Here is a 12,418-nt window from a genome sequence, read left to right as displayed (position 1 = left end):
AAAGAAAGTATTTAAGAACGTATGCATGTATGTAAAGTATGTATGAAAGAAGTAATAGTAAATAAGGTATGAATACGTATCTCCGAACACGTATGAGTATGTTATGAATGTTATGTAAGTTAATTGATTAACTAGAACTCACTCAGCGTAGCTGACTTTTAGTATGCACGCAGGCAAATAGGTTGAGGCAGCTGGCTTGAGGAGGGACACATGGCATGAATAGAAGAGACTGGCATCTACGAAGAAGTGTCATGAATGTTTTAATTAATGTTTATGGAAAGACAATTTGTATGTTAAGACAAAAATGAATGTTTTACAATGTGATGTTTGAAATTTTAAATTATTCCGCAAAAGTTTTAATTAACTATGATTTTAGAACTGTGTTTATAAGTAAATCCAACACCTAAGTAGGGTTACCGGGAACGGGGCCTTACATTCCACGTACGACTTTATATCGGTTACCCGACCCGTTTTACGTTCGAGAAATTTTAACACGGAAAGTATCGCGCTTATCAAGAAATTATTATACAATTTATATTTATTTATTTATTTAATATATAATTAACTTTGAAAAGTGTACATATTTAACCCAAAATATAAAGTTTAATCCTTTATTGTTTCCATCACAAAACTTAAAGGACTAAAATGCAACCTTTTATCTTTCTAACCCATATAACCAGATCCATGATCCAAGACCCGTTAACTCAACTCCGTGACTTGTTTAGTTAACTTGAGCCACAATTGTCGATCTAAACTTGGAATTGAATCATGCTTATGATTTCCCGTATCATAATCGGCCTAACTAACATAACTAATTAGGAAACAAGATCAAATAATGATCCGAATGAGTTATAAACTAAGCCGTCATACCCTAAAAGTGAATATATAATCTAGCGTTGATCATACTTCAACTAATCTCGTCTTCACACATCTCATACCTGCGCCAACTGAAGCCATAGGGTTAATTGAATTATTGACGCCCCGTTATAGCTGTTGTCGTCCTATCTCGTTGGCTTTGTTAACTCACGATTAACCCGTGTTTAATCAACGAATGAGGTAATAAATTATATGTATAGGTTCGTCTAGATGTACTGATCATTAACCCTAACACTAATTTGTCAAACATTTAACGGATTGTTCGATTGTAGATCTAGGGTTCATAATCAAATTGGATTTTATTAAGTCTCTGTATATAAGGAACTGTTTACAAACTTTTAACAACTGACACACCAGCACGCATGGCTGGTGTGTGTGTGTTCAATCTCGTGGTCCGGCTGAGGTCACGGGTTTTAGTCCCAGCAGCCCTAAATTTTTGGTATTTTTATTCTCTTGGTTATTTTAATTTATTTTAATGATTTATAATATATTAATTAATATTAATTATTAAATAAACAATATTTTATTAACACCGACATCATAAAGCTAAACGTTTCTTGTTAATGGATCTCGTTACAAGTTTTCACATATATATATATATATGTATGTATTTTACTAATAATAAACCAACACTTATTTTATTAAAACTTAATACCAATATCGATGATCCTCGTCATAAAATATCTTTATAAATTTTTCATATTTATTATATATATATATATATATATATATATATGTTTTAAACAAAATCGTTATAAACGTATTAATGTATTAAAAGTGTTAATTATATTTTTACCCTCGAATTTTGTTAAAGATTCTAAAATATAAATATTGTGATAATTATATATTTAAACGTTTTAGTATATCTCAACTCATGTTTATTTAAACCCATTATTTGTAAACTCGATTATATGATAAACAATGATTTTTATAATTAAATGATTACAATAATTAGTAAAGATCAATCGTCAATCCATAACGTATCCCAATCATAATTGTAACTCAATTCACATCGAAATCCTAAAATCACCATACGTATTATATCATTTATAACTCACTCATAACATTATTTAAATTAGGATTCGTGTCGATAATTCTCGAAGAGCGTGATTATCGCTTTCTTGTCGTATTCATTCCCGTTTGGCTTATTCGATCAGGTGAGTTTTATCATTCCCCTGTTTTACTCAGTTTTCTAAAACGTTTTAGGGACATATGCGTATATCATACTATATATATATATATATACACATACATATCAACAAATAGAAAACGTATAATTGTGTGTGATTAATCAAATATACGTGTTATGTGCTTACTTGTTTATGTGCGCATTCGTGCTCGAAGAGGTCCCGCATATCCCCATGTATTGGGTTCTCATTCTATTGACCACCGCCTGATTCGCTTGGCAACAGTCTTATTCTATTTATTTGCTCATGGTTGATTTACCGGCGCCCGATTCGCTTGGCAATGGTTTAATCTACAACTTACTTGCTTATGGTTTGATTTCATTACCGCATTTATTACGTTTTGCTTATTTATCATATTAACATTATTTTGGTGTCAAAACTTGGTAGTAAACTCACTCAACATGTTTGTTGACAAAAATCTCTTTTCTACGTATATGCAGGTTGCCTGAGTTGAAGGATTATAATGAAGACATACATGGATTTAGACTTGTTGTATTTATTTATTTGAATTGTTTGGTTGTATTTGATTATTGTTTGTATTATTTGAACAAAATAATTAATTAGATATTGTAATTTATATTTATGATAGTATCTTCGAGCTGTGAGCAATCGGATCACGCCCCGGCATTTCCGCCTTAGGTTAGGGTGTGACAACTGTTACTCTTGCTGTTCGAACCCTGCTGAGAACCGCCCTGGCGGTAGCTGTTCTGCTGGCGGTTCTGGTTGGACCCCTAAAAGTTCGGATTCGACTGACTCGAAGCATTCCTGTATCTGAAATTCGGGTGATTCCTTAGGCCCGGGTGATAGGTGTTTGAATCAAACCCTTGGCCTTTGGAATCCCCGTACGCATAACTAACCTCCTCCTCGTCGGGATACTCGTCCTCATCAAACCTGGGGCAATTTTCGGTCTTATGCCCCAACTCATCACAATCTGCACAAACTGGGAATTTCACCCCGACCTTACCAACCTCTTTCTTTTTCTGTCGTATATAAACTGCTAATTCTCTTTCCAACTCTTCAATTCTGTCTGACTCACTTGAGGCTGATTTAACTGATTTGGTGACCCCGTGTTTCCGTCTTCGTTTTGCAGCTTCCTCTGACTTGGAATCTTCACATATAAACTCCAAAAAATCCCAATCATCCTCCTCGGGCTGATTCAACAGCTGCCCGTTACACGAAGCCTTCAAGTGCTTTCTATCCTCATAAGTCAGCTCGTCAACAAACACTTAACCAATTCCCAGAACTCAATCTGATGGTGCGGGCACTTCCTCATTTCCTTATAACGAGTAAAGGCCTCATGAAACAACTCACCCGTTAACTATGAAAAATGTCGAATCTCAATCCGGGCTTCACTGGTCTTCGACTGTGAATAGTACTCGTTAAGGAAAACCTGCTGCATCTCACCCCAGTTCTCAATATTATGCATCGGTAACGAGTTGTACCAGTGTTTGGCTTTGTCTTTCAGTGAAAACTGGAACAACCACAACCGAACCTCATCCTGATCGTATGTACCGTCACCGATAAACCCGCAAATAACTGCAAAATCTGACAAGTGTGAATACGGGTCTTCAGATCCCAGTCCGTGAAAATGGGGAACTATGTTGATGTAGGACGGACGGGATTTAAATGTCGGTTATCCCTCCACGTAAACCTGTTGGACAACCGGTGAAGCACCATCTGAAATAGCCGGTCTGAACCGACTGTTTACACCCTGAAACGGAGGCCCATAATTTCTTCTTCTGGCCCTCGGTTCCTCAAAACCTCCCCGGTTAACCTGAATCAGCTGTCTTCGTTCCTCCCGATATCTACCAACACCATCTCTGTCTTGGTTTCTGTTCCTCTACCTGTCACCTCTCACCATAACCGGTTTCTCAACCTCCTCATCTGCGTTTCTCGTCTCAAAACCGTCATTCTTTCTGACCCTCCAATCATCCCCAATACTACCATCATTCCTCGATTATCATTCCTCCTCATCTCCCTCTTCGTCGTCTTCAGTATGAATACTGACATGATCAAAATCCCGTATAATCGGCTGTCGGTGACGAGGGGTATTGTTCGGGGCTGATGGCCCGGGTCTGTTAAGGTTTCAGTTTCGGTTTCGGTTTCTGGATTGTCGGTCTGATTTTTGTGGTTGTGGATTGGTGTTTATCGGTGGTGGCCGGTCATTATTTTGTGGATTTTGGTTATTTGGTGGATTATGTTCGGGTTGGAAAACATTGTTCTCGGAAAGTGGGTTTTGGTTTTGATTCTGGTTCTGACCTTCCATGTCTGGCTGTCTGACACGTTTAATCTCTCGCTGGTAAATTAGTGGGGAATTTCTTCCTAAATGGCGTGTGTGCATAAACCTGTTACCTGCACAAATAACACACCCCGCATAAAATGGGAAAACAAAATAAACTAAACTAAAATAAAAATAACAACTAAATTAAACTAAACTAAACAACGAAATCAATTAACACAAAAACACTAAGCGCACTAACTCCCCGGCAACGGCGCCATTTTGATGCTAGGCTGTCGCTATTTAGTAAAAAACAAGTAAATCAGTGTTCCTAATCACCTAAGCAAGCTAGGGTAAGTAGGGTGTCGAACCACGAGTAATATGTGTCAGTGTGCAGTGAAACTGATTCCTAACATTATAAAGTAGTTCAATTAACAGTGCTGATCACACTAGCAAACAACATGGGTTTTATAATAAACAAACAAGTAATCAAGTATTCAATCAATTAAACAAGCAAATCACACCAGGGAATTCAAGTAAGCAAACTAACAGCAAACTCATGCACTTAACAGATTAATTATTTTGTGTCAACTACAAACTGACTAACCTGTTAAACCTTAGGCATCCACGATCGCTAACACACGGCACTGGTTATCAAACGGTCCCTGCCAGTGTGACTCAACTAAGGGCAAACGTATGCTTTCTCACAATTAACTGGTCAAAACAATCCTACGAGCAATTATTATAGCAACCGACAAACTAATCGTTCTGATTGACAAAAACCTAAACCGAATGAATGTACGGACATACTAAACATCAATGCTCATAGATTAACACAAAGACAATTACAATTAGTTGTTCTAGTACATGAGAATTAAACCGAAAAATTACAAACTATACATCCCGGGTATGACTCGAAAGCATTAGCTGCGATTCGTCATCTCTCGGTCTTCAATCTTGATGTTATAGATCATGTAAGTGAAGTAGAGATGATTGGAATTGATGGTTTTCTCCTTTGCTGCTCTCAAAATGGTCTAGTAACTGCTTCTAGAGATCTCTATTCTCAAACCCTAACTTTTCCTTATATAGGGTTTTTTTATTTAAAATGCGAATCCTGTGGTTTTATTTTGGCTCAGCATGTGATACTCTAGTTTCAGCAGATGGTACTCTACTCAGCAAATGGTACTCTAACTTTAGAGTATGATACTCTAACTCAACAAACCAAACTTTAAAAACTCCTGGTGTACGCTCCTCTTACGCTCATCATATGATACTTTGTTTTCAGCAAATGATATGCTAAACCAACGTTTACCCAGATTCTCTAGTTTTTTATCATACACTATCACACATCATCCCGGGTCTTCATTTCGTTCTCGTACAGGTCCATATTAACTGCTTTAATCACCTGTGACCTGAAATATAACAAACACGTATGAAGTACCAAAGTTCATGAAATAAACAACTAAAACAAGTAAAATAAACACACGAACAATGTACAAATTGACCGAACATCATCTGGTTCCTCCATTCTAACAGTTTCAAATCGTCTCTTGCTCATCCCTAATTAAACTAAAATTAGTAATCATTATTAAGTTTATAAAAGATCTGATGATAAACAGAGTTTTTATGGAAATAAAAACCTATATAATATACAATGATCACATGAGTTCAATGGTAAAAGTTGTCATGTTGAAGAGATCGTAATTAATTTAGGCAAATCTAACTATATATTAAAGCAACATGATTTTTCCACATGACATCATTCTAGAGCTTCCACATAGGATGCCACATAGATACCATGTGAGCAGCTTTCTATTTTATCATTTCTTCTTCCAAACACAATATAGAGCATGAACCCGTTTAATTATGTTATAACCCATGACCCGGTTTCTCTTTAAATACAACCATCTTCATATGAAGATAATATTTTGTAAAATTTTAAAAAATGAATTATTGTATGATACAAGTCTCGAACCCAAGATCTTATGTTTCAAACTAAAGATGCTTACCAACTCCACTTAAGTAGTTATTGTGTTGAATTTCTTGATTTTTAAATGATATATTGTTAATTCACTTATAATTAATGTATTACATACAACAATTTTTATTTTTATTACATTTTTCACCCGTGTGAAACATGGGCTCTAACCTAGTTAATCAATATAATGAAGCTGAGCAACCTTTTCTTTTTCTTTTTTTACCTAAGAAAAAGTTATTAAAGTTTGTTTGCGCTTTATGACATATATGGTTTTAATAAAATTCATATCGAAATGTAGATAGAATAAGGATATATCTATACAAAACAAAGTTGCCATGAAAAAATATAATTTATATATATATATATATATAGGATTTGGTTCTTTTCAGAAGTATTTTTGGGGCGAGAAGTGCGAGAAGTGATCAGAACCAATCATAATTTTTCTTCTTATTTATTTAATTATTAATTATAAAGGCATGTTAGTCAAGTGAACAATTTTCTTTTTGTGGTAACTATTAGTTACTATTAGTAAGTTACAAAACATAATATTGAAACTTAAATTTTATTTGAATGTTAATTATGTATATACTTTATTTTGTTTGTTAGATGACACGTATATCTTACATGAATTTTTAATAACTATTATAAAATTATCGAAATTATCATGTATATTCTAATTATATGAAACTCATACGTACGCCATACACTTTATGAATGTATGTATTTACACAATTGCATAGGCATGTACATACGTAGGCACATAGGTACCTACGCACGTAGGGACGTACGTACGTATGCATGTAGGTATATCCGCACATAGGGATGTTGGTAGGTACGTACCTACGTATGTATGTTTGTATGTGCGTAAGTAGGGGCGTACGCACGTAGGGACGCAGGTACATACGTATCTACGTATGTATGTGTGTGCTCACGTACCTACACTTCGGGTATGTTTGGCAGAGAGCTTTTAGGAGCTTCTAGCTTCTAGCTTCAAGCTTTTAAGAAAAAACTTATATTCAATAAAAAACTTTGTTTGGTGAAACAAGCTTCAAGCTTTTAACTTTAGAGAAAAAGCTCCATGTTTAAACGCGTTTGAAAAAAGCTAGAAGCTTTTACAATTGAATTTACAAGTTTGGTACTTGAACTTTTATCATTTTTTGTTAATTTTTATAATAGTTACATATTTTACCTTATTCAAAACTAACTACCCCCATGACTCTTTAAAAGACTATAACTTTTTCACACATTAATATTTTTTTGGACAAATTACATCATAAAAAAGAGCAGTTTATTCTCTTTAATTTGAGTATCATATTGCTATACTTTTTTAACTTTAAAAAATTAATATACTACGTAATTATCGGTTATGATTGACAACAAGTCGAGTCAGACGAGCTCGAGACATGTGTAAGACCAAATAAGAGTCGGAACGAGTTTACACAAAAAGAGTTAACTTAGTTCGGTTCGTGTCGGTATGATTTTGAGTTGAAAGGGGCCAGGTCATAACATGTTTTAGATTACACAAAAAGGGTTAATTTTAGTTCGGAAAAAAATTCTCTATTTGAAATTACTGTATATTTCAGTTTTGTTTCTTGATTTTTGCCACCAGTGACATGCTTACTGACTTTGCACGAATTAAGCGTCTGCATTCGGGATATGTGTGCACTATTATCAAGTGAATCACATACCGACACTAATTATGCGGTTGATGTCAGATTGCGCGCGCACTCAGTTGCACCGCGCGGGCGCCCAACTAGTTTTATTAAAAGCTTCAGGTACTCTGCCAAACACCTAAATATATCTAAAAAGTTACACCTACCAGCTACCAGCCACCAGCTAGTTTTGCCAAACATTTACTAATTAGTATAATTGAGGTAGTTGATGTCACAAAATGGTTTAGTTTATCTAATGCTTGTATATGTTATTTTGGCTTTGCAATTCAACAATAATTTTGGTGTAGTCGGTCGGTTACTTTGCAATGTTGGGTTGTCAGCGGTTTGGGACTGAGGTCCGACTCACTGGATGGAGGCGCAAAATTTGGTATCTTTTTTTCAATATTTATGTGGGCAAAGTATAAACACATAAAATGTATAAGTGATGTATGATAATGATGCCATCTTTATTTCAAAAACAAGACAGTACACCAAAATAATTACTAAAAGCTTTTGGGTAAGTGTGTAACGGGTGCACCAAAATTACTAATAATAACAAATGAGAACTTTAGTGCCGTAAAGTCGTCATTGGGCCAATTTACGGCACCCTATTTGTTCTCGGCATTTTGTTTTTTTATTGATTTTTGTTTTTTAGTCTCGGTTGCGTAACGAACGTAACGAAAATCGACCGGATGCCATTTTTTTTTGTTTTAGTTATGGTACCGTACTTTTTTTGTTTTTGTTCGCGTAGACTTTGTGACCTTCTTTTTAGCTTTGTTACCGTAACGAAGGTAACGAAAACCGGCCGAGTGTCAATTTTGTTTTTGATTTTTTTCTTTTTAGCTCCAGTAACGAAAGTGTCGCAAACCAACCGAATTTGCCTAGATACCGCCTCAACAATCGGGACTGACATCGTTCGGGTTTTACTAACGTTCTAGTTTTACATACGGATGTTACCTTATTGGTCCACTCAAGTTTACTAATTTTTTTTTGTTTTATTTATGGTTTTAGTTCCAGCACCACAACGCTTGTAACCGAAACCGACCAAATTCGCTTCGAGTTACCGCCTTAACGCCCGAGACGGACAATGTTTGGGTTTTACCATCCTGTGTTTTATCGACTAGCCTTGGCGGGTTGCGCTAGGTAAAACTCTAGTTACATACAAAAATCATATAATTAGAAGATGGACTTTTTATTTAAATCTCAAATATTTTATATCCTTGAAACTCTATTTTATACATAAACTTTTGATATTTAGCAACCTGGACCAGCGGGCCACATTATACGATTACATTACACTTTAAAGCAAAAATCTTAAATGTATACAAACAAAACTTTTAAAAGCTTTCTGGTTGCTTCCTGCATTCTCTCTAGCCATCAGATAGATTTCTTTATAAATGACAGTTTCTCATGCATTTGACCCGAATTCACGGGTATGGGTTTCACCAAACCTAGATAGCCCTTAAACGGATTATAACATCTCATTAAATTAAAATTAATCTCATCAAATATTTGATATGAAATTCCTATAAAATAGTGATATACTAAAAAATAATATCTGATTTTTAATTATATATATATATATATATTATTCATAATTAAGAAACAATTTTATAATTAAAAAAAAAGCAAATTGGAAATAAATAATCCCACCTTTTGTGTATTGGCCGATAATAATCTCAACTTTAAAAATTATTACTAACGGTCCAATCTTTCAGCTACTTTTGTCTCAGTGGTCCTCCGTTAAAAAACGGTTAGCGTCATTAAGTTTTTTCCGAGTTTAAACCGATGTTTTAAGGCTTTTGATTGAAAGAAGGATACGATTTCACAGATGTAAAATTCATCTCGAAACGGTAATCCAAACAACGAAACTGTGTTTCAATTCGGGTGTTTGAATATCCAATTAACAAAAATCAAGGAATTTGAATCACCATTTATAGATAAGATTTACATCGACCGACTCGTATCATTCTTCCGATCAAAAGCCCTAAAACATCGATTTGAAACTCAGAAAAAAATCTAACGACCTTAAGTGTTTTTTAACGGATGACCATTGAGACAAAAATAGCTGAAAGGTTGGACTGTTGGTAGTGATTTTAAAGTTGGGATTATTATCGGCCAATACACAAAAGGTGGGATTATTTATTTCCAATTTTCCTGAAAAAAAATAAGCGGATCATAGGTATCATCAAATTTATATAGCTTTAAAACAAGGTTATTGTTTTGGCTAAAATTCAATTTAAGGATCAATGAACCAAATTCGTATGTGAGGATTGGTGCTTGGAAGAACAAATATGATCAAGGTAACAATTGTAGGCAATAAACACGAAGATTTATACGAGGAAAAGCCTTTGGTAACTAGTATCCCGCCGGCATAAACATCTCGGGCAGTGAAAACTATCACCACCGATTATATTGAACTTGAAAAGATTGCAAATGGTGGAATTATAGCTGATCGTGAGTACAAGTGTTGAATTCTAAGTACTACAGTATTGTGTGTTGTGATCAGCTCTAATTCAGTATAAATACAAAAATATTACAACGGCTACTAACCAACTTAGCTATAATCTAGTGAGGGTTGAGCCAAAGCCTTTACACAAGCAAGCTTCTTTCAATCTATCTGGGATTGGATTAATTTCCATCCTCTCGCATACAAGGCCACATGTTCCTCAGGATCTGTGGATCCATCATATAGTTTCATACTAGGGGAAGTGAAGCGCTTTAGTATCTCAGCATCACAAATAGGTGGAGCGAACCTGGATATGTTATGGCTTCCTGCTGGTAATTCGGGAATAGGTTTGATGACTCCAGGTACACTTGATATCATATCCTTGAGCTTTTGTAGCTCACGGGCTATGGTTTGGTTGATCCCGGTATCCTGCGTACCACCATGATTAGTGCCAAAAGATAGATTATCATAAATGTTACCTCTTGTGTGATCAAAGGATCTCACTCTATAGCTGCGTCTGGGGTACGTTGTTTCAGCATCAATAGTTGGTCCAGCAGAAGCAGTGGTTTGCATGGGTATGAAGTCACCTTCATGGATCTCCAGTGGCCTGGATCGGGGTTCCTTCATAGGTTCCTTTCCATAAGGATGGTAGGATTCTAGATGCTGATGGACGATGGATTCTGTTTGGAAACCCAAGGATCCTGGTTGAAAGACTGAGGATCCTTGAAGTTGATGGGTGGAGGATCCTTGGCGAAATCCTGAGAGTCCGGATTGGAGGGCCGAGGATCCTTGTGAATGGTGATTGGAGGATCTTAAGGGTTGACCTAATGATCCTTGTTGAAGGATGGATGATCCTTGTGAATACTGGTCAGAGTATCTCTTCTGGAAGAGGTCCGAGGATCCTTGCTGGGGGTAAGAGGATGTTGGGCTTCTCTGATCTGGGAAATCCGGAGTGCCAAAGTCAAGCATTTTTGGCATGATGGGGCTTGCGTCTTCGGCAGTTTTCTTAGTTCTCTTGATTTCCTCGATCTCATGGAGGATCCTCTGGTTAGTCTTGTTCTGCTGCTCCATATAGCTCTTCATTTGTGAACACAAAACGGAAACATCATTGTTAGCAGTTACCATTTGGGAGACAGTAATGGATCTTGGTTCAGAGAAAACAACAGTCTCCTTCTTCTGAGCAACAGTTGTGGGCTTTTGTGGCTTCGTAGAGCTAGGTAGTGGTGGTAAAGCCATTTGAGCCGAGATGCTTGAAGCAGCGGTTGTGGGAACAGCTTTTCCGTGGGAGGCCATTGAGTGAGTGATAGTAAGGATTGAATAAAGGTAAGGATTTTTTGTGATTAAAGCACCAAAGGCCCCATAGTGGGCGCCAAATTGTTCTGGTTAAAATTCAATTTAAGGATCAATGAACCAAATTCATATGTGAGGATTGGTGCTTGGATGAACAAATATGATCAAGATAACAATTATAGGCAATGAACACGGAGATTTATACAAGGAAAAGCCCTTGGTAACTAATATCCCGCTGGCATAAAAACCTCGGGCAGTGAAAACTATCACTACCGATTATATTGAACTTGAAAAGATTACAAATTGTGGAATTATAGCTGATCGTGAGTACAAGTGTTTCTGCTAAGAATTCTAAGTGCTAGAGTATTGTGTGTTGTGATAAGCTCTAATTCAGTATAAATATAAAAGGATTACAACGGCTACTAACTAACTTAGCTATAATCTCAGCCACGTTCGTTTACTCTTTCATCTTGACCGTTTAGGAACGAGGACGAGAGGCGAGACCTGGTAAAATATTCCATCTGTAAAACTAGGACTTCCAGTAAGCACGTGTTTTACCTGCAAAAATATATTAGAATATAACTAAAGTCAACTGTTGAGGATCCTTAAACCACTAAGGATCCTTAGTTCTGGTAACAGTTGCCAAAGAAGGTTGATCTTCGAGGATCAAAGATCCTGGTCCCAACAGTTATATTATTTATTTGTGAACCTTTTATCATCAAACCCTAAGTATATAAATATCATAAACGAATAGCGTAAAAAAATTTC

Source organism: Bidens hawaiensis, unplaced genomic scaffold (assembly GCF_021521415.1).
Source record: "Bidens hawaiensis isolate Kalapana, Puna unplaced genomic scaffold, B.hawaiensis_p1.1 tig00002977_1, whole genome shotgun sequence".
NCBI lineage: Eukaryota > Viridiplantae > Streptophyta > Magnoliopsida > Asterales > Asteraceae > Bidens > Bidens hawaiensis.
The sequence above is the reverse complement of the archived record's forward strand: the minus strand, read 5'-3'. Positions refer to the sequence as shown.